Source organism: Narcine bancroftii, chromosome 2 (assembly GCF_036971445.1).
Source record: "Narcine bancroftii isolate sNarBan1 chromosome 2, sNarBan1.hap1, whole genome shotgun sequence".
Lineage (NCBI taxonomy): Eukaryota > Metazoa > Chordata > Chondrichthyes > Torpediniformes > Narcinidae > Narcine > Narcine bancroftii.
This window is the reverse complement of record NC_091470.1, coordinates 210,652,196-210,678,853: the sequence shown is the minus strand read 5'-3', so window position 1 is coordinate 210,678,853 and position 26,658 is coordinate 210,652,196. Positions and strand designations below refer to the sequence as shown.

The following is a 26,658-nucleotide window of genomic DNA, read 5'->3' as shown; positions in this document are numbered from 1 at the left end:
CAACAGCAAGGCCAGGCTGTACCCAAATTCGAGACCTTGGAGAGGAGGAAGAATATTGGTTGCTTTTTCCAGGGACACAGGTGGTGAGAGAGTCCTGTGTGTGGAACAATGAAGGAACAACATATTATTGATCAGTGACCATCAGATAAAAACTCTGTGTGATAATGGACAATTTGGCTGATTCTTCCTGCCAGGAAAAGGAGAAATTCTGTATCAGATTGTGACCAAAGGAAAGGTCACTTTGATTATCCCGTACCTGGGTTTTGGAAGCATTGTGGAAGTTATATGTTTTGTTTCCCCTACGCAAGGAAAAGGGGAGTTGTGACAACTGTACATAGGAGAGGATGTATCTCTGTAAGAAACTCGACAAGGATTTGTGAGTTTTCAACAGTCCAGACACTCAGTCTCTTCCATCTCCTTTGTAATTACTTCTGTGCATAATTTAAATGCCTGCATTTCAGCAATGGATTTCTAAGACTGACTTTGGAATGACTTTCCCGAATTATGTCAAAGTTGTAATGGTTGGGTCACACACACACACACACACACACACACACACACACACACACACACACACACACACACACACACACACACGTCTATTCGCACACATTTGGGTTTGATTTGACTAATGTGTTATATTATTAGTAGTTATTAATAAATATAGTGTTTTAAAAGAAAAAAATGACCCTACCTTGGTGGAGCACAAATAAAAGATCTCACAACTGGAGGGAGAACAAACGTTTTTATTAGTTTATAAGTAAGGGTAGGGTCTCACAGTGATCTTCAGAAGGGTTCTGGGTTTAGGCAGGAAACCAGGGTTATATGTGAGCAGATGGGTGCGGAGTCGGGAGGTAGGGCCAGCCATCAGGACAGCTGATGTTTAACCATAAAGAGTACCTGGAATGCCTTCCCTGGGATGGTGGAGGAGGCTGGAACATTTGGGGCATTTAAAGCTGCTTTCAGGTGCCCACAAAGCCCGACTATAAAGCTACAAAGAATACAATACTCCTGTGCGGCTGTCGGGTGGCCATCTGAAACTGGAAAAGCCGGCCAGGAGGGTTACTCACCTCAACCTTCTCAGAGAGGTATATCTAGCCTGCTCGGATGATCAATTGTTGCATCTGAAAGCGGCTCGGCTGCCGGGGGCAGGCTGATGCCATCTTGGTGAAGTCTTCAGCCATCGACTGCTGAGACAGGTAAGCCCTACCCCCCCCTCGCCTGCTTGACTGCCGCTGCTGGTCTCCCCCAACTCTCGACCGCCTGACTGCCGCTGCTGGTCTCCTCCCACCCTCGCCCGCCTGACTGCCGCTGCTGGTCTCCCCCCACCCTCGCCTGCCCGACCGACCGGCTCCTGCTGCCAGTCTCCCTCCCCCCCCCCTCACCAGCCCGACTCCCGCTATTGCTGCCGTCTTCAACCCCCACCCTTGCCTGCCCGACTCCTGCTGCCGCCTCGGGGGTGGCAAGAACAAATTTCTTTATTCATACACATTATAGGTTTGTGTGATTTACGTATCTGTGAAGCTGCAGGTAGTGTCGCCAAAAATGTCCTCCCAGAATCACAGTGTGGCTTTCGCGCAGAGGAACTACTGATATGGTCTTTGCCTTCAGACAGCTCCAAGAAAACAAAACAAAGGACTCTACATCACCTTTGTTGACCTCACCAAAGCCTTTGACACCATGAGCAGGAAAGGGCTTTGGCAAATACTAGAGCGCCTCGGATGTCCCCCCCCCCCCCCCTCAAGTTCCTCAACATGGTTAGCCAACTGCACGAAAACCAACAAGGTCGGGTCAGATACAGCAATGAGCTCTCCGAACCCTTCTCCATTGACAACGGCGTGAAGCAAGGCTGTGTCCTCACACCAACCCTCTTAACTATCTTCTTCAGCACGATGCTGAAACAAGCCATGAAAGACCTCAAAAATGAAGATGGTGTTTACATCCGGTACCGCATGGATGGCAGTCTCTTCAATCTGAGGCGCCTGCAAGCTCACACCAAGACACAACTTCTCCGTGAACTACTCTTTGCAGATGATGCCGCTTTAGTTGCCCATTCAGAGCTAGCTCTCCAGTGCATGACGTCCTGTTTTGCGGAAACTGCCAAAATGTTTGTCCTGGAAGTCAGCCTGAAGAAAACTGAGGTCCTCCATCAGCCAGCTCCCCGCCATGACCACCAGCACCCCCCCCTCCCACATCTCCAACGGGCACACAGAACTCAAAACGGTCAACCAGTTTACCTACCTTGGCTGCACCATTTCATCAGATGCAAGGATCGACAAAGAGATAGACAACAGACTCGTCAAGGCAAATAGCGTCTTTGGAAGACTACACAAAAGAGTCTGGAAAAACAACCACCTGAAGAAACACACAAAGATCATTGTGTTCAGAGCCGTTGTCATACCCATGCTCCTGTTCGGCTCTGAATCATGGGTCCTCTACCAGCATCACCTACGGCTCCTAGAATGCTTCCATCAGCGCTGTCTCCGCTCCATTCTCAACATTCATTGGAATGACTTCATCACCAACATCGAAGTACTCGAGCTGGCAGAGTCCGCAAGCATCGAATCCATGCTGCTGAAGACCCAACTGCGCTGGGTGGGTCACGTCTCTAGAATGGAGGACCATCGCCTTCCCAAGATCGTGTTCTATGGCGAGCACTCCACTGGCCACTGAGACAGAGGTGCACCAAAGAAGAGGTACAAGGACTTCTTAAAGAAATCTCTTGATGGCTGCCACATTGACCACCACCAGTGGGCTGATATCGCCTCCAACCGTGCATCTTGGCGCCTCACAGTTCGGCGGGCAGCAACCTCCTTTGAAGAAGACCACAGAGCCCACCTCACTGACAAAAGACAAAGGAGGTAAAACCCAACACCCAACACCAACCAACCAATTTTCCCTTGCAACCGCTGCAACCATGCCTTCCTGTCCTGCAACAGACTTGTCAGTCACCAACGAGCCTGCAGCAGACGTGGACATACCCCTCCATAAATCTTCGTCCATGAAGCCAAGCCAAAGAAAAAGGAAAAGAAGCTGCAGCAGGCAATTATTTTAGTGCATCTGTACGTTATACTGCCTGGCAGACTAGAGGGAATTTCGTGTAATATTACATTTTCTCTTCTATTGCATTACAATGAAAGAACCTTGAATCTAAACACAAATGTGAGTGAGAGACAATTTCACAAATTTCGAGCAAACTGGCAGGACTAATATAAAGACTGGATTAGGAACTGATTTATTTCAGACCAATTATCACTGAGGTAATTAATGTGTTACAAACGTGTGCCGAGAACTTTCAATACAATGGTGGAGAAGTTTGATCATCGTCGAGAAACAGATTCCTGCAAGTTATCAGGTCCAAGGTTCCTTTTATTGCTAAGTACAGAAATACACTCAGTCTTGTCCTTTGTTTGCCCTGTTGTGCTTAAAGGAGTCTAAAGTTAAAGTGAGTGTGAATTGTGGAGTAAGGACCAGACACACCGACACACAACCCCCAAACATACACACAACACACTCACAGTCAAATCGAGGTCGAAGACTGATTTATTGCTCTGCCACCTCTGTTTATATTCACTCCCCGGCCTCTAATGACAGGAGTGATATCATCACAGCGACGGCCTCCGATTGGCCGATGTTCTCGCCGTTGCCCCACTATTTCCCACCATGTGTGAGGGCACACAGGATGATGGTCTTTGGTCCCTGCGACGTCCTCATGATCGTCGTATCCACCAGTCATTTTGTGTGCCGGGTCATGACTCAGTTCGCAGGCTGCTATTCAATCACCCCGCCAACCCCCCCAACCAGAACCGGTGATTGGAGTGTCTGAGGCCGCTTTGGGCAGCCTACCTCTGTGTTGCAGGGGCTGAGTCTCGACTGGATGACTAATGTCTACATGGGCCAATTTCAAGTGATTGAGTGTGAAGGTTTCCACTTTGCTGGCAATGTCCAGCCAGTTATGCCTGGCGACCCTGTATGGTCTCTCATATGGTTGTTGTAGGAGTTCCTGGTGCACTCCCCTTCACACAAAAACATAGTTGTATGTGTGCAGGTTCTTAGGGACAAAATATTTGGGCTGGCCATGTGGTGGGGGGGGGGGTGCTGTGGAGGGGCAAGGTACCCAGTCTTTCTCTCAGCTGTTTCAGTGCCACTATGGGGGTTTCTGGATTCCTTGGTGGCAGCCAAGAACTCCCCCAGGATTACCAAGGATGCGCCGTAGACCATTTCTGCCATGGAGGCATTAAAGTCCTCTTTCGGTGTGTGCATTTCCTCAGAAGGACCCAAGGCAAATTATCTGTCCAGTTGGCCCCCTTGAGCAGGGCTATCAGGGCTCCATTAAGTGTCTGTGAAACCGCACCCCCAACCCATTGGCCTGTGGGTGATATGCTGTGGTATGGTGGAGTTGGGTTCCCAACAATTTGGCTAATGCTGCCCAGTGTCCCGAGGTAAACTGCACTCTCCTTCAGAAGTGAGATGTTCCAGGTTTCTGAACCTGGACATCCAGGTATTGATTAATGTCATGGTGCAGGTCTCTATGGTTGTGTCAGACATTGGGGCCACCTCCGGCCACCTTGTGGTCAACCATAGTCATGAGGTATCTAGCTTCATGGGAAACCGATGCTGATATGGAAGTGGCTGAACCCTCGCCGCGCTGGCTCAAAGTTTGGGGAGGTGCTTTAGTGTGAGTCTTGCCCCACTGACTGATCTGCTTGCAAAGCTTGTGCCAGACAAACCTGTTGGCCACCATCTTTAACATGGTTCTGATGGCTGAATGTGCCAAGTTGTGCACTGCATCAAAGAGCTGCTGTCTCCATGCTGCTGGCACATTGGGTGGTGTTTGCCCTCCTCGTCGTGTTGTGCCCTGGCTAAGGCTGAATAGTCTCTGCCTTGGAATAGGGCGTGGACAGATTCGATGATGGGACGGGAGAGTGCATTGGCCACCACATTCTTGCCGGCGATGTGCTGGATGTCTGTGGTGAATTCTGACATGTAGGAAATGTGCCTCTGCTGCCTGGCCGACCATAGGTCAGACACTTTGTGGAAAGCAAAAATCAGTGATTTGTAGTCTGTGAAGACCTTGAATTGTTTGCCTTCCAGAAAGTATCAGAAGTGCCTGGCTGCCAGGTACAGCACAAATGGCTCCTGGACAAAGGTACTATATTTAAGTTCAGGTGGCCGGAGGTGCCTGCTAAAAAAGGCCAGGAGGTGCCATTGCCCGTCAATCAGCTGTTCGAGGACCCCTTCGACCGATGTGCTGGAGGCATCCACCATGAGGGTGGTTGGCGCCTTCGACCTGGGCTGAACCGGAAGGATGACTTTGGCCAGAGCGTCCTTCGCCTTTTGGAATGCCACTGAGGAACTCCCCGTCCCAGGCAATGTCTATTTTTTCTCTGCCATGAGCACGCTGCCAGTATGAATCAATGGTAGAAGTTAATCATATCGATGAGCTCCTGCAGCCCCTTCATGGTGCAAGGTTTTGTGAACCGCCTAAGGTCTCCAGCTTCTCAGGCAATGGCTTCGCCCTGTACCCTTTGATCTGATGCCCCAGGATTTCAATTGTGTCCCACCTGAGCTAACACTTGGCGGGGTTGATGATCAGCTTGAACTCCTGCAGGCAGGTGAATAGTTGTCTGAGGTGGGCCATGTGCTCTGAATGGTTGTGGCTGGCAATAACAATGTTATCCAAGTAATGAATGGGAATGGGAGGTCCAGACCCACCATGTCCATCAGCTGCTGAAAAGTCTGAGCAGCATTCTTAAGACCGAATTGGAACAGGCCGAAGGGGGTGATTATGGCAGTTTTGGATATGTCCTTGGGATGCGCTGGGATCAGATGATAACCCCTGATTAAATCGACCTTTGAAAACACCAATGCCCATGTAAGTTGGCGATAAAGTCTTGAATATGGGGAACGGGGTATCTATCCGGGGTGGTGGCCTTGTTGAGGTATCGGTAATCACCACACAGCCTCCACTCTCCTACTGCCTTCGGGACGATGTACGGGAAGAGACCCAGGGGCTTTCTCGCCACCACACTATCCCCAACTCCATTTTCTTAAATTCCACTTTAGTAGTGCAAGTTTTTTGGGGGAGGGAGGGGACACACCCTGGTGTGGAGTGGGGGCCCCTTGGTGAGGATCTGTTCCTTACCCTATGCTTTGGTTCAATGGAGGAGAATTGTGGCACCACGATTGAGGGAAGCTCCACCAGGATACATGTGTAGGTGTTGAACAGCGTGATGGAGTCGAAGCGAGGTCTGATACTTTGGCTTCCCCCTGGGGCATTGTTTGAAAAGTTCAGACATGCACCAAATGCCTTCCTTTCAAGTCTACCAGCAGGCAGTGGACACGCAGAAAATCAGCTCTAAGGAGCGGTTGCACCACAACTGTGACAGTAAAAGTCCACTTAAATTGGTGGCCAGCAAATCGTAGGGTGCCTTAAGTTCGTATCGCTACCCTCAGTGCTGGGCCCAGCTTGGAGTTCTAGGTGTTGTAGGCCGTGGGGGGCGAGGATATTTATTTCTGTACTGATGTCCACGAGGAACAGGAGTTGGGGAATCACAAAGGGGAATGGGAACAGGAGTTGGGTTGATCCCAGTGGGGGATTCCCGGGGGGGGGGGGGGTTACTGGTGTGTGGGTCCCGGTGGGGGGGGGGGAATCCCGGTGGGAGGGTGTCCCGTTGGGGGGTGGGGGGGTTACTGGTGTGTGGGTCCCGGTGGGGGGGGGGAATCCCGGTGGGAGGGTGTCCCGTTGGGGGGTGGGGGGGTTACTGGTGTGTGGGTTCTGGTGGGTTGTCCAAGTGGGGGGATCCGGTGGGCGGGATCCTGGTGTATGGGTCCTGGTGGGGGAGTTCCCGGTGGGTTGTCATGGTGCGGGGGGGGGGGTGTCCTGGTGTATGCTCCCAGTGGGGTTGAGGTTATGGTGGGGGTTCCTGGTGGGGGGGGGGCACTAGTAGGGTGTCCATGTGGAGGGGTTCCGGTGAGGGGTGGTCCCAGTGGGGAGTTCCGGAGGGGGGTTCCGTTGTGGGGTTCCAGTGGGGATGCTAATGGGGGTGATGCGCCGTGTCGGCTCACAGCCCGACGTCAACCAGCGAGCGGCGCCGCACAGCCCGGCCCTTCCAGTCGAGGGACGGAGTGACGGGCTGGGCGTTGGGGCTTCGGCCGAGCCACGATGAGCCCCGGGAGGCGGGCAGCCCGAACGGCGGGAGCCGCGCTTTGGTGACCGTGGGTGGCGGGCGCTACGAGCCTGGAGGACTCGACATGGGCTGCGGAGGGAGCCGGGCCGACACCATCGAGCCCCGCTACCTGGAGAGCTGGACCAGGGAGACCGAGTCAACGTGGCTCACCAACACGGACACGGAGGCGCCCGTGGTGGCCGGAGCCGAGCCCCGAGCCTCGGACAACGGCCCAGGTAAGCGGGGCCGCGCCGCCCGCACCGGATCCGGGCTGTTCGCTGTCTCAGTCCGCACTGGATCCACGTTCTCTCGGGCCTTCTCTGTCCCCGCTGGGTCTCTGTCCGCACTGGATCTGTTCTGTCCCACATCTCCACCCGCACTGGATCTGCGCTGTTCAACATCTCTGTCCACACTGCCCGCTCCAGGGGTCTCTGTCCGCTCTGGATCCGCGCTGTCCACTGCCGGGGTCACCGTCCGCTATCAGGGTCTCCGTCTGCACAGGATCTGTGCTGTCTACTGTTGGGGTCACTGATCGCATGGGATCTGTCATGTCCCCCATCCGCACTGGATCAGCACTGTCCGTTATCAGGGTCACTGTCCGCACGGGAACCACGCTGTTAACTGTCAGGTCCTCCGCCCGCACTGGATCAGTGCTGTCCACTGTCAGGGTCCCTTTCCAATCTGGACCCACGCTGTCCACTGTTGTAGTCACTGCTGCTCTGGATCCTCACTGTCCACTGTGGGGGGTCATTGTCTGTACAGGATCTGTGCTTTCCACTGTCGAGGTCACTGTTTGCTCTGGATCTGCGCTGTCTGCTGTCGGGCGACTCTGTCTGTATGGGATCCACGCTGTCTGCTCTCGGGGTCTCTGTCCACTCTGGATCCACACTGTCCATTGTCGAGGTCACTGTTTGTACAGGATCCGCTCTGTCCACTGTTGAGGGCTCTGTCCACTCTGGATCCGCGCTGTGTGCTGTCGGGGGTCACTGTCTGCATTGGATCTGCACTATCCGCTGTCGAGGTCTCGGTCTGCACTGGATTTGTGCTGTCCACTGATGGCTGCTCCATTCACACTGGATCCATGCTTCCACTGTCGGGGGTTCCGTCCACACTGGATTCATGCAGTCTGCTGTCAGAGTCTCTGCATCCCCGCTGTCCGTTGCTGGAGCCACTGTCCGCACAGAATTTACACTGTCCACTGTCGGGGTCTCCGACCACACTGGATTGGCCCTATCTGCTGCCGGGGGCTCCGTGTGCACTGGAACCATGCTGTCCGAACTGTATCCATGCTGTCTGCACTAGATCTATGCTGTCTGCACTGGATCCATGCTGTTGGCTATTCGGCACTGTCCATACTGGATCCATACTGTCCGTTGTTTTAGGGGCTCCATCCGCACTGAATCAGCTCTGTCTTGGGGCTCTCTCCACAATGAATCCTCGCTGTCTGCTGTCAGATAGTTCTCTCCATCCTGGATTCACTCTCCGGGGGCTCCGTCGCCCTGGATCTGTGCATTCTGTCCACATGCTGTCCCGGGGCTCCTTCTACACTGGATCCATGCTGTCCACTGTCCAGGGACTCTGTCTGCACCGGATCCATGCTGTATGCTGTCCACACCAGATTCGTGCTGCCAGCTGTTCAAGTTCAAGTCCCAGAGGAGCTGGGAGTTAATTGGTCAGGGCTAATAAAAGGAGTAGAAACGGAGGGAGTGGTCAGCGAGGAGCGGCGCAGTGAGTGAGTGGCGCAGTGAAGGAGTGGGGTCTTAGGACTTTGGCTCGAGGGACTTGTGTGGGAAGGGTATTTATATGAAGAAAGGAGGAAATGGAGTCAGTTGGGATAGTTAAGTGCTCCAGTTGTGGGATATGGGAAATCAGAGACAGCACAGCTGTTTCTGATGACTACACCTGCAAAAGGTGCATCCAATTAATGAGTGATCGTGTTAGGGAGCTTGAGTGCAGTTGGATGAACTGAGGATCATAAGGGAAGCAGAGGCAGTGATAGAGAGGAGTTACAGGGAGACAGTCACCCCTAGAAGGCAGGAGTCAGGGAATTGGGTGACTGTGAGGAAAGGAGGGAGAGTGCCAGTGCAGAGTACCCCTGTGGAAGTGCCACTCAGCAATATGTATTCTGCATTGGATACTGCTGGGGGGAACAGCCTATCAGGGACGAGTCGTAGGGGTCAGGTCTCTGGCACGGGGGCTGCCCCTGAGGTTCAGAAGGGAAGGAGGGATAAGAACAGGATACTTGTAGTTGGGGACTTGTTAGTCAGAGGGACAGATAGAAGGTTTGTGGGACAAGATAGGGGATCCAGGTTGGTATGTTGCCTCCCTGGTGCCAGGGTCAGGGATATCTCTGATCGAGTACATAGCATTCTGCAAGGGGAAGGAGAACAACCAGCAGTCGTGGTACATGTGGGGACCAATGACTTAGCTAGAAGTGGGGATGAGGTCCTGAAACAGGATTATGTGGAATTAGGTAGGAAGTTAAAAAACAGGACCTCCAAGGTAGTAATCTCTGGATTGCTGCCGGTGCCACGCGCTAGTGAGGGTAGAAATAGGAGGATGTGGAGGATGAATGCGTGGCTAAAGAGGTGGTGCAGGGGGAAAGGGATAAGATTTCTGGATCATTGGGATCTCTTCAGGGGAAGGTCAGACCTGTACAAAAGGGACGGACTCCATCTAAACTGGAGGGGGACCATTGTGCTGGCAAGCAGATTTGCTAGAGCTGTGGGGGAAGGTTTAAACTAGTTTGGCAGGGGGGTGGGGAACAGAGTGTGAGAGCAGTGTCAAGGGAGCATGGCCACCAAGATAAGAATAAAAATGATAACAAAGGTAGGATGGAGATTAGGGTAGAAGGTAGAAAAGAGAATGTATGTAAGGATCATTCTCTGAAATGCATATATTTTAATGCAAGAAGCATAGTGAACAAGGTAGATGAGCTTAGAGCATGGACAGATACTTGGGGGTCACAATATTGTGGCAATTAGTGAGACCTGGCTACAACAGGGGCAGGACTGGCAACTTAACGTTCCAAGATACATTTGTTTTAGATGTGATAGATCAGGGGGTAAAAAAGGGGGAGGAGTTGCTCTGCTTGTTAAGGAGGACATTACTGTCGCGAGGTGGCAAGATGGTCTGGAGGGATCGTCCAGTGAGGCTGTTTGGGTGGAATTGAGGGGTGAAGGAGACGAGGGTGCTAATAGGGGTGTATTACAGACCACCAAATGGGTCAAGAAAACTAGAGGAAAAAATGTGTAGAGAGATAACGTATATGTGTGAGAATCATAGGGTAGTGATCATGGGAGATTTTAACTTCCCTCACATTGATTGGGATACCCATACAGTTAGAGGGCTGGATGGGCTAGAGTTCATTAAATGTGTTCAAGATTGTTTTCTGAATCAATTAGTAGAAGAACTGACTCGGGACAGTGCAATACTGGATCTCCTGTTAGGGAACGAGCTAGGTCAGGTATCAGACATTAATGTTGGAGATCCAATTGGGTCTAGTGATCATAATTCTGTTAGTTTTAAGGTAGTTTTAGGGAAGAGCAAGGAGGGGCCTAAATTTGAGGTTCTGGATTGGAGAAGAACAAATTTTGAAGGAATAAAAACGGATTTGGGGAGTATTGAGTGGGACAGGATATTTTCAGATGAGGGTGTAAATGAAAAATGGAGGATATTCAAAAAAGAAATTTTGAGGGTACAGAGTAGTTATGTCCCAGTGAGGATCAAAGGAAAGGCTTGGTTTTCGAGGAATATTGGAAATTTGGTTAGGAGAAAGAGGGAGGTGTACAAGAGGTATAAAGAACAGGGAGCTGACAATTTGAAGGAGGACTACAAGGAGTGTAGAAGGAATCTTAAGAAAGAAATTAGAAAGGCCAAAAAAAGGCATGAAGAGGCTTTGGCTGACAGAGTAGAAATAAATCCAAAGGGTTTCTATAAGTACATTAAAAGTAAAAGATTAGTGAGAGATAAAATTGGACCCCTTGTAGATAGCGAGGGTAGGCTGAGTGAGAAGTCTGAGGAAATGGGGGAAATTTTGAATGATTTCTTTGCCTCGGTATTCACTAGGGAAAAAAATGTTGAACCAGTTGAAGTAAAGAAAAATAGTGGGGAGGTCATGAAGCATATAAGGATAACCGAGGAGGTAGTGATGGCTGTGTTAAAAAAAGATAAAGGTGGATAAATCTCCCGGACCGGACAAAATATTCCCTAGGTCACTCAGGGAGGCTAGTGGACAGTTAGTGGGGCCATTAACAGAGATATTTAGGATGTCACTGGCCACGGGGGTGGTACCAAAGGATTGGAGGGTGGCGCATGTGGTTCCTCTGTTTAAGAAAGGGTCCAAATGCAAACCTGGGAATTATAGGCCTGTAAGTCTGACGTCTGTGGTGGGCAAGTTGATTGAAAGTGTTCTGAGGGATGCTATTTACAAATTTTTGGAGGTACAAGGATTGATAGGGAGTAATCAGCATGGTTTTGTCAGGGGTAGATCATGCTTGACAAACCTGATTGAGTTCTTCGAGAGGGTTACAAAAAAGGTTGATGAAGGGAAAGCTGTGGATGTTGTCTATTGGACTTTAGTAAAGCTTTTGACAAAGTTCCCCACAGGAGGTTAGGAAAAAAGGTGGAGGCATTAGGTATAAATAAGGAGATAGTGAAATGGATTCAGCAGTGGTTGGATGGAAGGTGTCAGAGAGCAGTGGTAGAAAATTGTTTGTCCAATTGGAGGCCGGTGACTAGTGGAATTCCTTAGGGTTCGGTCCTGGGTCCACTATTGTTTGTTATATATATTAACGATCTGGAAGTAGGGGTGGAGAATTGGATAAGCAAGTTTGCAGATGATACAAAGATTGGTGGTGTTGTGGACAGTGAGGAAGATTACCGTAGATTTAAAGGTAATTTAGGAAGGCTGGAGGTGTGTGCTGAGAAATGGCTGATGGAATTTAATACAGATAAGTGTGAGGTGTTACATTTTGGAAAGGCAAATCTAAATAGGTCATATGCATTAAATGGTAGGCTATTGAGATGTGCAGAGCAACAAAGGGATTTAGGAGTTGTGGTAAATAGTACCCTCAAGGCTGATACTCAGGTAGATGGTGTGGTGAAGAAGGCATTTGGAATGTTGGCCTTCATAAATCGGAGTATTGAATTCAAGAGTGGGGAGGTTATGATGAAATTGTACAAGGCATTGGTGAGGCCAAATTTGGAGTACTGTGTACAGTTTTGGTCACCAAATTATAGGAAAGATATAAACAAAATAGAGAGAGTGCAGAGAAGGTTCACGAGAATGTTGACAGGATTTCAAGGTTTGAGTAACAGGGAAAGGTTGTGCAGACTGAGGCTTTTTTCTCTGGAGCGTAGAAGATTGAGAGGGGACTTGATAGAGGTATTTAAGATTTTAAAAGGGACAGACAGAGTAAATGTGGATAGGCTTTTTCAATTAAGAAAGGGGGAGATTCAAACTAGAGGGCATGGTTTAGGATTGAAGGGGGAAAATTATAAGGGGAACATGAGGGGAAATTTCTTTACGCAAAGGGTGGTAGGGATGTGGAATGAGCTTCCGACAGACGTGATCGAGACGGGATCATTGGTTACATTTAAGGAAAGACTGGATCGTTGCATGGATAGGAGAGGACTGGAGGGTTATGGACCAGGTGCTGGTCAGTTGGACTAGGAGGGTGGGGATTTGTTACGGCATGGACTAGTAGGGCCGAACTGGCCTGTTCTGTGCTGTAAGTGGTTATATGGTTATATAGTTTATTGCAGACATACACAGACCTTTTATTCCCTGCCTGTTAATAAGCTTGTTTGAGATGTCAAACAACCATATTTGACAGTTCCTATGGAATAATAAGGTGACGAGAATTGCTTTGGAAAAACTGACACGGGACTGTGAACTGGGAGGACTTAGACTTCCAGATTTTAAACAATATTACCTAGTTGCACAGGCTAGATTTCTTGCAGCCTTCTTCACTGAAGACAACCCCCCGTCTTGGGTTCAAATGGGAATGTTCTCAATGGAGAAGGGGGAAGCAAAGAACTTTATCTATAAATGGAGTTTCAAATCCCTCAAGAAAAGGCGGATAACCCCATTCTAATAGAACGTGGCAAGAAGTTAATGAATGTATAGGAAAAAAAACATCACTATGTAAAAATGTGTTAATGCTTATGAACATGGGCAGTAGGATATTAAATTCAAGGTATGGCAAAGGTATAAGATATATTGAAGACTGTAACATGGAAGGAACTTGTGTCCTTTGAACAATTAAAAGACAAATATGGAGAGGCCAATGGGACTCTGTTTTCTCCAGCTTAGATCATTCTTAAGAGAAAGATGGGGACCAACCTTGATCTCCTGAAATTAGTCAAACTGACCGAACAGTTTGGATGGGGAATACACCCCAATTTATTATAACAATATACTACTCTCCAGAGCAAATGTGCAAAACCAGGGTTGCAGAGATCAAGGGAAAGTTGGGAATCGGAGTTGGTGTAAGGACAGTACTACGTCAATTATAAATGCAGGATATGGACTGGTTCAGTACAATTTTTTACACCAATTATATCTTAACCTACAAAAATTACACAGATCAAAAGCCAAAATTTCAGAGATGTGTTTCAAATGTGGGACTGAAACAGGAACTTTTCGACATGCTATGTGGTTGTGTGTGAAAGTGAGGCCACTTTTGCAAGGAATCGCAGAAAAATTAACCAGGATAACAGGAGTGGCCTTCATGGGCGACCCAGTGCAGTATCTATTAGGTAATTTCATGGAATTGTGGCAAATTGATCAAATATCAAATCTCATTTATACAAATAGCACTGGCGGTAGCAAAAAAGTGTATCGCGATCACTTGGAAGTCTGACTCCCCACACGATAGACTGCGGAAATGAACAGCTGTATACGTATGAAAAAAAAATCACATATAACTTAAAGAATAAATATCTTTCTTTCTTTGGCTTGGCTTCGCGGACGAAGATTTATGGAGGGGGTAAAAGTCCACGTCAGCTGCAGTCTCGTTTGTGGCTGACAAGTCCGATGTGGGACAGGCAGACACGGTTGCAGCGGCTGCAGGGGAAAATTGGTTGGTTGGGGTTGGGTGTTGGGTTTTTCCTCCTTTGCCTTTTGTCAGTGAGGTGGGCTCTGCGGTCTTCTTCAAAGGAGGTTGCTGCCCGCCAAACTGTGAGGTGCCAAGATGCACGGTTTGAGGCGTTATCAGCCCACTGGCGGTGATCAATGTGGCAGGCACCAAGAGATTTCTTTAGGCAGTCCTTGTACCTTTTCTTTGGTGCACCTCTGTCACGGTGGCCAGTGGAGAGCTCGCCATATAACACGATCTTGGGAAGGCGATGGTCCTCCATTCTGGAGACGTGACCCATCCAGCGCAGCTGGATCTTCAGCAGCGTGGACTCGATGCTGTCGACCTCTGCCATCTCAATACTTCGACGTTAGGGATGAAAGCGCTCCAATGGATGTTGAGGATGGAGCGTAGACAACGCTGGTGGAAGCGTTCTAGGAGCCGTAGGTGATGCCGGTAGAGGACCCATGATTCGGAGCCGAACAGGAGTGTGGGTATGACAACGGCTCTGTATACGCTTATCTTTGTGAGGTTTTTCAGTTGGTTGTTTTTCCAGACTCTTTTGTGTAGTCTTCCAAAGGCGCTATTTGCCTTGGCGAGTCTGTTGTCTATCTCATTGTCGATCCTTGCATTTGATGAAATGGTGCAGCCGAGATAGGTAAACTGGTTGACCGTTTTGAGTTTTGTGTGCCCGATGGAGATGTGGGGGGGCTGGTAGTCATGGTGGGGAGCTGGCTGATGGAGGACCTCAGTTTTCTTCAGGCTGACTTCCAGGCCAAACATTTTGGCAGTTTCCGCAAAGCAGGACGTCAAGCGCTGAAGAGCTGGCTCTGAATGGGCAACTAAAGCGGCATCGTCTGCAAAGAGTAGTTCACGGACAAGTTTCTCTTGTGTTTTGGTGTGAGCTTGCAGGCGCCTCAGATAATAAATTTAACACTTTTGTTAAGGTCTGGAAGCCACACCTGGACCACATAGGGCCCCAGATACAGTTAAAAAAAAAGGAACAGAAAAGGGTATAAAAGAAAGTATTATATAAATAAAAACGTAGTTTCCCCAACTGTACTCTACATACTTAAGATATATGTAAGCTCTGATGATGAACAGATCTATACGTATGGAAACGGTGGGGGGGTGGGGTAGGAGAGGCAGACAGAGCAGATCCAGTGCAGGCGGAACCTTTGGACAGCCAGCAGAGCAGATCTAGTGTGGACAGAGGACCACGGACAGCGTGGATCCAGTGTGGACAGAGTAACCATATAACCACTTACAGCAGAGAACAGTTCGCCATATGCACCTTCCCATCCAGTTCCCACGTTACCCAATGCACGTTTCCCACCCTTCTCTCAGTGGAGTGAGCTGCAAAGGGTGGAACTATCAGACGATGTTGCTGAGTGAGACTCTTCCTCATCAATCTCAGAAGGCAGTTAAGGATTGGTAATACATGCAGGATTCAAGATTCAATTTATTGTCTTGTCATAACACAGTGTCACATTACCCAAAATTGCTTTTGCCTGATGTAAGGCCGACAGATTCGCCATCAGCTGGAATTGCCTCTTACGGGCAGGGAGAGAGAAGCAAAAGAGATCCCCCCCCCCGGAGTCTCCGAGTGTCTGTAGATTCACCTCCAGCCCTTCCGCAGCCTCCAAATCATTAGCGACCCGAGCTCCAGATCCAACCCTCTGACGTGGTCAGGGACCCCATCGCATCCCGGCCCCGATACCTGCTACCCCTTCAGCCAGTTTGGAACCTGTCTCCAGCAGACTGTAGCCTGAGCAAGTCACCCGACAGTGGTCTCCAACAACCACCCCCCCCCATCCTCTGTAGGTCCCTCGCCTTGAGTCGCCAGTAGCCCACTGAATGCAAGGGTCTTTTAACTGCAGAGCCCTCTCCCACTGCCATGGTCACTGTCCCATGGGTCGAATCCTTTGCCTATCCTTCTTCGACAGGTGACCTCCCCATTTTCTGGTGCCCTGCATCAGTCCTATGCTCCCCTGGAGTCCATAACCCCTCGTGGCTGCTGCCGATCTCAGGCGCCGCCATTTTGGGCGCAGACCCTGTGGTCGCAGGATTTTAAATACAGTCAGCTCATTTAACGGGCTGTTCAAAGCCTATATGGAGCTACGGCAGCTGGATGAGCAGTTGGATCCCACAGGAGCACTGTATCTCTGCTCCTCGCTCCCCACGGATCTGCACTGAAGGCAGCGTTGCCGTTACAGTGGCTCAGGCAGTGCCACCATTTTCTCACTGTACATATTCAAAATAATGAATATGAAAAAGCAATTTCTGCCTCGGTGTCAATAATGCAAGAATATAAATTAATATTATACCTTCAACCTTGACATAAACAATGGAAATATTCTAAATCACTCATTTGGTGTTTCCTAATTGTCCCTGGTTTTTCCTGGATGGCACGGATGGCAGTCTCTTCAATCTGAGGCGCCTGCAAGCTCACACCAAGACACAAGAGAAACTTGTCCGTGAACTACTCTTTGCAGATGATGCCGCTTTAGTTGCCCATTCAGAGCCAGCTCTTCAGCGCTTGACGTCCTGCCTTGCGGAAACTGCCAAAATGTTTGGCCTGGAAGTCAGCCTGAAGAAAACTGAGGTCCTCCATCAGCCAGCTCCCCACCATGACTACCAGCCCCATCGGGCACACAAAACTCAAAACGGTCAACCAGTTTACCTATCTCGGCTGCACCATTTCATCAGATGCAAGGATCGACAATGAGATAGACAACAGACTCGCCAAGGCAAATAGCGCCTTTGGAAGACTACACAAAAGAGTCTGGAAAAACAACCAACTGAAAAACCTCACAAAGATAAGCGTATACAGAGCCGTTGTCATACCCACACTCCTGTTCGGCTCCGAATCATGGGTCCTCTACCGGCACCACCTACGGCTCCTAGAACGCTTCCACCAGCGTTGTCTCCGCTCCATCCTCAACATCCATTGGAGCGCTCACACCCCTAACGTCGAGGTACTCGAGATGGCAGAGGTCGACAGCATCGAGTCCACGCTGCTGAAGATCCAGCTGCGCTGGATGGGTCACGTCTCCAGAATGGAGGACCATCGCCTTCCCAAGATCGTATTATATGGCGAGCTCTCCACTGGCCACCGTGACAGAGGTGCACCAAAGAAAAGGTACAAGGACTGCCTAAAGAAATCTCTTGGTGCCTGCCACATTGACCACCGCCAGTGGGCTGATAACGCCTCAAACCGTGCATCTTGGCGCCTCACAGTTTGGCGGGCAGCAGCCTCCTTTGAAGAAGACCGCAGAGCCCACCTCACTGACAAAAGGCAAAGGAGGAAAAACCCAACACCCAACCCCAACCAACCAATTTTCCCTTGCAACCGCTGCAATCGTGTCTGCCTGTCCCGCATCGGACTGGTCAGCCACAAACGAGCCTGCAGCTGACGTGGACTTTTTACCCCCTCCATAAATCTTCGTCCGCGAAGCCAAGCCAAAGAAGAAAGAATTGTCCCTGGTCCACTTGCATAATGCTTTAGTAGTTTACTCTGAACTTCTGAATCCATATTCTGTGTTATTTACTAACTAGAAATTCAATCTATTCCGTGCGTGTCTTGTATGAGTAAAACTCCCCTGCTCACCACCAGTGATTCCTTATGGACAAACTTACTCCAAATCACTGGCTTCATTCAACTGCCATAATAAAGTACTCACAGAATCTTCATTGCAATCTCTCCGAAGAGATGATTACTGGAACCCTCAGGCTTGAGCCATGCTTACTTCTACATAGTCATGTTTACCTGTACATAGCCATGTTTACCTGTATAGAGCCATCTTACCTGTACATAGCCATATTTACCTGTATAGAGCCATGTTACCTGTACATAGCCATGCTTATCTGCCCATTGTTATGCTTACATGTACTTAGCCATGTTTACCTGTATATAGCCATATTATCTATACATAGCTATGTTTACCTGTACATAGCCATGTTTACTTGTACATAGCCATGCTTAACTGCCAATCATCATGCTTACCTGTAAATAGCCAAGCTTACCTGTACAGTGCCATGTTTACTTGTACGTAGCTATGCTTACCTGTATATAGCCATCATTAACTGCCCAGAGCCATGCTTACCTATACATAGCTATGCTCACCTGTACATAACCATGCTTACCTGTACATAACCATGCTTACCTGTACATAGCCATGCTCACCTGTACATAACCATGCTTACCTGACCATTGCCATGCTTACCTGTACATAGCCATGCTTGCCTCTACATAACCATGTTTACCTGCATATAGCCATGTTACCTCTACATAACCATGCTTACTTCTACATTACCATGTTTACCTGTAAATAACTATGTTTACCTTCAGATTTGTGCCATTTTATCTTTTCCATTCAATAAAGATAATTTCTTCTAGTTACAGAAATTATAATTTCTATTAACAAAAGGAGAAATGTTTGTGCAAATTATTTTACTTGTAAGGTTATTGGAATATTCTATGAGTTGCACTGAATGAAGATGCTTGTGTAGTACAAAACAGGTGACAATGAATCAACAGAGGGCTTCTGTATTTCTATTGACTCTCAGGAGAGAGAGTTTGTAGAATGCCTACAGGATGGCTTTTTAGAGCAGCTTGTCGATATGCCCACTAGGGCATCGGCAGTTGTGGATTGGATGCTGTGTAATGAATTAAAGATAATGGAATCCTTAGGAAGTAGTGATCATAACATGATCAAGTTCAGTTTCAAATATGAAAAGGAGAAGCTGATATCAGGCGTGTCAATATTTCAGTGTAACAAAGGGAATTGCAGTGGGATGAGAGAGGAACGGGCCCAAGTTGACTGGAAAAGTAAGGTAGATGGGGTGACGGCAGAGCAGAATGGGTTAATATTTCTACAAGAAAAAGAAAATTCTGAATGGAAAAATGGCAAAAATGTGGGTAACAGAGGTTAAAGCTAAAATAAAAGCAAAAAGGAGGGCAGACAAGGAAGCAAAAATTAGTGGGAAAACAGAGGACTGGGAAACTTTTAAACTTACAGAAAGAGACAAGAAAAGATGAATTATGACAGGAAATTGGCAAATAACATACAAAAAGATACTGAGTTTTTTTTAATATATAAAGAGTTAAAGAGAAAAATGGGTAGATAGATATAGGACCTATTGAAAATGATGCTGGAGAAATTATAATGGGTAACAGAGAGATGGCAGAGAAACTTAATGAATATTTTGTGTCAGTCTTCACTGATGAAGACCATAGCTATATATCTGATATAAATGAAATACAGTCGGGATTACTAGAGAGATGGTGCTTAGTAAATTGAATAGACTATAGGTGGATAAGCCTCGCTGACCGGATGAGGTGCAGCCATGGTTTCTGAGGGAGGTGACTTTAGAGATTGTGAAGCCATTGGAAATGATTTTCCAGGAATCAATAGATTCAGGCACAGTTCCCGAGGATTGGAAGGTTGCAAATGTAATTCCACTGTTTAAGTAAGAAGAGAGGCGAAAAAAAAGGAAATTACAGGCCTATTAGTCTGACGTCGGAAAGTTGGAAAGTTATTGGAGTCGTTCCTAAAGGACAAGGTTATGAAATACCTTGAAGTGCATGACTTGATCGGTCCAAGAGTTCATGAAGGGAAGATCCTGCCTGACCAACCTAATGGAATTTTTGAGGAAATCTCAAGTAGGATGGACAGGGGAGAGGCTGTGGATGTTGTATACTTGAATTTTCAAAAGGTCTTTGATAAAGTGGTGCATAGCAGGCTGCTAAATAAGATGAGGACCCATGGAATTACAGGAAAGATATTAGACTGGGTGGAGCATTGGCTGATAGGCAGGAAGCAAAGGTGGGAATAAAGGGATCCTGTTCTGGTTGGTTGCCTGTTACTAGTGTTGTCTGCAGGGGTCGGTGTTTGGGCCACTTCTTTTTACAATGTATATTGATGATTTAGATTATGGATTGACTGGTTTTGTGGCAAAGTTTGCAGATGACATCAAGATGTGGTGGAGTAGGAAGTGTTGAAGAAACCAAAGGGTTGCAGGGAGACTTGGACAGCTTAGGAGAGAAAGCTAAGAAATGGCAGATGAGATACAATGTTGAGAAACGTACGGTTGGACATTTTGGACGAGGAAATAAACAGGCAGATTATTATTTGGATGGGGAGAAAATTCGGAAGTGCAAAGGGACTTGGGGGACCTCATTCAAGATATAAAGGTGAACCACCAGGTGGGATCGGGAGTAAACAAAGTGAATGGTATGTTGACATTCATTTCAAGGGGAATAGTGTATAAGAGTAAAGAGTGTTGATAAGTCTCTGTGCGGCACTGGCGTGACCTCATTTGGAAAATTGTGTGCAGTTTTGGGGCCCTTAGAAAGGATGTAATATCGTTGGAGAGAGTCCAGAGATTTACCAGGATGTTTTACCAGGATACGAGGATAACATACGAGGAATGTTTGGCAGCTCTTCGACTCTATTCAGTGGAGTATAGAAGAATGAGAGGGGATCTCAGAGAAACATTTTGAATGTTGAAAGGATTGGATAGAGTAGATATGAATAAGATTTTTTCCTTGGTGGGTGAATCCAGGACAAGAGGGTGCAGTCTTGGAATGAGAAGGTATCCATTTAAAACAGAGATGAGGAGAAATTTCTTTTGCCAGAGGGTCGTGGATTTGTGGAATTTGTTGCCACGTACAGCTGGGGGAATTTAAAGGGGAGATTGATAGGTATCAATGGAAAAGCCTGGAATTTGGATCTAGATGTGGTAATGGTTTAGCTCATGGTGGAGTGACAGAGCAGACTTGATGAGCTGAATGTACTACTTCTGTTCCTTTATCTTATGATCTTGTGACATCATGGAAAGAAACAGGTGAATTTAAAGTAGGCTGCTGTGACAAATATTTGCAGCAGGGGCATTGGGAGAGAATGACCCAGTGGATTTTTGACACAAATATCCAATGAGCTAAAGGATCATACTCCGAGCTCCATACTGAATGATTCAAATGCCTTTCTGTCCAAACTGCCCAATTTGATGACATTGTGGTAATGAGGACACATTGCCACATGCCTTTCAAAGGCGGAAACTGCTGAAACTGCTTTTGTTTTTGTAGTGCACATCGTAAGAATCAAAGAGTTGTTGATCTGAACCAAGGCTTTTATTAACCAAAAGACTGGAGCGTATCACATGTAGGTCGACCAGTCCAGAATGATCTGGGTCTGGCTAGGAGCAACCCTTCAAGACCTGCCAGTAGGCGTGGCTACACTCTCAGCCAATCACAGCCATCCTATACTTCAATATACACATATATACATTGGTGATAGAATCCGTACTATCACATTCACCCCTTCTTTGAGAACTGACCCTGGGATGGATGAAGGGCTGTAACGGTCAGGGGGGTAAGAGAAAGACTGGTGGGAAGTTAGGGGCTGTAACGGTTGGGGGGCCTGATCATCTAGCACGACCGCTGTGGTACTGGGATTGGGGCCACTGGGGTCATGTTGCTGGCGGGATCATTGGTGCATACACCGCCTCGCTCATTTCCCCAATGGCGTTGTCGACAGGCTGGACTGAGTTGTTGCCACTGCCGCTGGTGGGGTGGTGCTGATCCCTCTGCTCAAGCACGTGACCTAGGGGAGAAGGATTTGGAGGAGGTTGGGTTGGGAGCAATGCCGGGTCCATTCCGGCTTGGGCTAGGTCCCTTACCGAGATTGTGTCCTCCCACCCATCCGGGTACTCAATGTATGCATAATGTGACTTCGCACGGAATAGCATCACCCGGTCAACCAGAGGGTCATTGTTTGAGTATTGGATGTGTTGTCACAGGAGGACAGATCCAGGAACCATGAGCCACGCCGGCGTGGTTGTTCCCAATTCGGATCTTCTTGGGAAAGAGAACATCCTTTCATGGGGAGTGACGTTCATCGCATTGCATTGGAGGGAGTGGATGCAATGTAGGGCGTTAGTGAATACATCCTGTCAGCAAGCGGTGGGGAGGCCTTTGGACCAGAGGGAAAGCATGCCCGCTTTCCAAATGGTGGCATTCTCTATTTCGACCGCGTGAGTTATAGCTGGTAGTCCTGCTTGAAGCAATACCATGCTCCAGGAGGTACTGCTGCAGATCAGCGCTCATAAACGAGGACCTCCGGTCACTATGGATGTAACTGGGGTACCCAAAGATGGCAAAGATGCTGTGCTAGCCCTCTATGACTGAGAAGGCGGTCACATCTGAGCAGGGCTCAGCAAGCGGGAAGCGAGAGTACTCATCAATCACTGTAAGAATGTAGGTGTTATGGTTGGTCAACAGTAGGCACCCCTTGAAGTCCACACTTAGACATTCAAATGGCCAGGTGGCTTGATGTCTTGGGTGCTCTCCGGGCGGAAGAAGTGGGGCTTGCACTCAGCGCACACCGGGCAGGCTCGGGTCATGGAGTGAATCTCCTCGACCATGTAGGGCAGGTTGAAGGCCTTAACGGTGTGAACCTAATGACCCCTGAATGACAGAGCTCCTCGTGGAGTCTGCAGCCTGTCCAGTTGTATGTTGGTACAAGTCCCCTTGGAGAGCGCATCTGGCGGGTCGTTGATCTTACCAGCCTGATACAGTATGTCATAATTAAAGGTGGAGAGTTCGATTTTCCACCTAGCGATCTTGTCATTCTTGATCTTACCTCACTGGGTGCTGCTAAACATGAACGAGACCGTGCGTTGGTCAGTCAGCAGTGTAAAGCACCTGCCATTGAGGTAGTGTCTCCAACGATATATCGCTTCGACTATGGCCTGGCCCTCCTTCTCCGTAAACCGTACTATCACAGTTTTATATTGTTATTCTAGCTCTTTCAGAAAACAAGGAGAAGGCAGGCAATTCTTTGTAGTATAATTATTAATGTATAGCCATAAATCAACATATGCCCAATCGAGTAACATCCAACCGCATATACGTCTGAGGTCACCATAAGGGCTTAATAAAAATTTTATCTGAAAATATACAAGCCATCATGGCCCCTAAACACCCCCAAAGCAAGCCTCTGGGAGAACCAAAGACAAAAAGGTTGCCATCAATTTGGAAGAGAAACTAAAAGTGATAATGCAATATGAAAGTGGTAAAACTGTAAATATTACAGTGTATGGCATGGGATGGTCTCACTCAACCATAACCACAGCCTTGAAAAATCGAACAAAAATTACCCAGGCTGTTAAACTATGGTACTTAGACATGTGTATGTACAATGTAGAAGTTTATGTAAATATGTATGTGTATCATAGTATCTTACGTTGTACAATATATTTCACCTATAATGATCAACTTACGTCCAAATCAATTTGCGTCCACACTTCCAGAACGTAACCTGGACACAAGTCGATGCATGGCTCCATTATGCATGAATCTTAAACAAGTATTCCAGCAATGACAGAAACACAAATATGCAAGTGGTTTTAGACAATGATTTACATTCCCAGTCAAACAATTTGCAAGCCTGAGTGATGAATGACATGAGTTGTTTAAATTAATAGATCATAAAGTAATAAGAGTATCCATTTACCACAATGAAATTGGTGTTGTTGAAACAATTAATTAATTCTCAACTTAGTTTGGCTTTGTCGTTCTTGGCTACTCTTGGCTAGGTTTGCTTTATCATTTATTAATTCTAACTTGAAAATGAGAAACACCCAAACCTTCCATGTAAAATAAATCTAGATGTTTAGTCGACCGATGCCTATTAAATTGTTGGCAATCTGTTCACTGATGACACCATATTGAGTGGAAAAGTTACCTGCATGATTCACATGAACTTGGTTTGTAGGTGCCACATTATTGTTAACACCTCACACTTGCTTGCATTAAACTCCACCTGCCATTTTGCATCCCATGTTTCCAGCTGGTCCAGGTCCCTCTGCAAGCTTTGGAAACCTTCCATGCTGCCCACAATGCCTCTTAGTGTCATCTGCAAACATGTTGATCCATTTGACCACATCATCATCTAGATTGTTGATATAATGACAAACAACAATGAGCCCAGCACCTCCAGGATTGGTGCTCAAGAAGGCAAATGGTATGTTGGCCTTCATTTCTGGAGGGATTGAACTTAAAAGCTGGGAGATTTTGCGGCAATTGCACAGGGTTGAGTAGCGTGTGCAGTTCTGCTTTCCTTACTGGAGAAATTATATACTGGCTTTGCCAGTAATGCAGAAGAAATTCACCAGGTTGATTCTGGATATATGGGGGGAGGGTGGGGGAATCTCATGGAAATGTATTAAGCGCGGCACGGTGGTGTAGCTGTTATCACAACACCTTTACAGCACCAGTGATCAAGGTGAGGGTTCGAATCCCGCACTGTCTGTAAGGAGTTTGTACATTCTTCCCGTGTCTGTGTGGGTTTCCCCTGGGGTCTCTGGTTTCCTTCCACCATTCGAAATGTACAGAGATTGTAGGTGAATTGGGTGTGATTGGGCAGCACAGGGCTCATGGGCCGGAAAGGTCTATTACCGTGCTGTATGTCTCCTTTTAATTTAAATAATGAAAAGAATGGATAGAAGTAAGAGGTTGTTTTGAATGGAAGGTGAAACCAGAACAAGGGAACATAGCCTCAAAAGAAGCCATTAATTGTAACCTTTTGATTCTGACTTTGGAGGCGAATTTCTTATTCGGATTGGCATTCCTGTTTTGTATTGAGTGGTTTAACTTGTTTATTCTGTTCTCTGCCAAAATGACAGGGCATTGTCTCAATGTTCATCTCCTCGTATCACTGAGTGATGCCCAGGCTTATGACTCACAACTGGAACTGTTATGCAACGTACTTGTTACTTTGGAGAGAATGATGTGACACAAGTTCCTCTTTCTAATGGAGAGGATCTTTTGTTCAGAAACGTTATGAAAGCAGAGGGATGTAAAGGGTTTTTGGTCCATGTAAGATTAAAGAACTGTTTAATATGCCTCATCAATCTCAGGGATGCTGTACAATTTCAGAATCTGAGTGAATCAAGGTACATTGAAGAACTGAGTGCATCTTGTGGTATAATTCTGATACCTCGGAATATCAACCACTGCTGTTTAATTGAGTTATTGCTATGGATAATGAGATAGACAACAGACTCGCCAAGGCAAATAGCGCCTTTGGAAGACTACACAAAAGAGTCTGGAAAAACAACCAACTGAAAAACCTCACAAAGATAAGCGTATACAGAGCCGTTGTCATACCCACACTCCTGTTCGGCTCCGAATCATGGGTCCTCTACCGGCACCACCTACGGCTCCTAGAACGCTTCCACCAGCGTTGTCTCCGCTCCATCCTCAACATCCATTGGAGCGCTTACATCCCTAACATCGAAGTACTCGAGATGGCAGAGGTCGACAGCATCGAGTCCACGCTGCTGAAGATCCAGCTGCGCTGGATGGGTCACGTCTCCAGAATGGAGGACCATCGCCTTCCCAAGATCGTGTTATATGGCGAGCTCTCCACTGGCCACCGTGACAGAGGTGCACCAAAGAAAAGGTACAAGGACTGCCTAAAGAAATCTCTTGGTGCCTGCCACATTGACCACCGCCAGTGGGCTGATAACGCCTCAAACCGTGCATCTTGGCGCCTCACAGTTTGGCGGGCAGCAACCTCCTTTGAAGAAGACCGCAGAGCCCACCTCACTGACAAAAGGCAAAGGAGGAAAAACCCAACACCCAACCCCAACCAACCAATTTTCCCTTGCAACCGCTACAATCGTGTCTGCCTGTCCCGCATCGGACTTGTCAGCCACAAACGAGCCTGCAGCTGACGTGGACTTTTTACCCCCTCCATAAATCTTCGTCCGCGAAGCCAAGCCAAGGAAAAGAATGGATAAAGGGCATTTTTGTAGTTCCACGTCTGTCTTAAACTTGAAGAAACATTAAAAATGTAGATTGGTGGGTGGTTGCGAGAATAGCAGAAGGAGAAATGTTCAAGTGATGTTTATTCTCATCCGATTGAACAAGTAAAACCCAACGAAACGGCCTTCTCCGGTCCTCGGTGCAAAACACGCAGACACACAACCAGACAAATGATACATACGCATGTAAATAAATAATAAACATATAGAACAGACAAAATGTTCAAGTGAAGTTTATCGTCATCCGATTGAACAAGTAAAACCCAACAAAATGGTCTTCTCTGGTCCTTGGTGCAAAACACACAACCAGACATAACAAACATACAGACAAATGATATACACACACACACGCATGCGTGTAAATAAATAAATAAATAACATTTAGGACAGATAATATATGTACACGCACGCGTGTAAATAAATAAATAAATAACATTTAGGACAGATAATATATGTACAGTGTGTGTGTGTGTGTGTGTATATATGTTTGTATTTACACACACCTACACATAAAGAAGTAGACAAGCGTACAAATAAATAAATCAATAGATAAAGGGATGGGGGGGTATGGCAAGATG

The 26,658-nt window shown here is 47.5% G+C and overlaps 1 protein-coding gene across 1 annotated transcript in view; it reads left to right on the top strand.

The window, feature by feature from the left end:
• Window positions 1-7,322: 7,322 nt before the first annotated feature.
• The window catches only part of c2h18orf63 (chromosome 2 C18orf63 homolog), a 190,372-nt gene continuing 171,036 nt past the window's right edge, over window positions 7,323-26,658 (top strand). The window contains exon 1 of the mRNA XM_069920233.1: window positions 7,323-7,405. The gene's annotated coding sequence lies outside the window, so the exon portion shown is untranslated. The remainder of the gene's footprint in view (window positions 7,406-26,658) is intronic.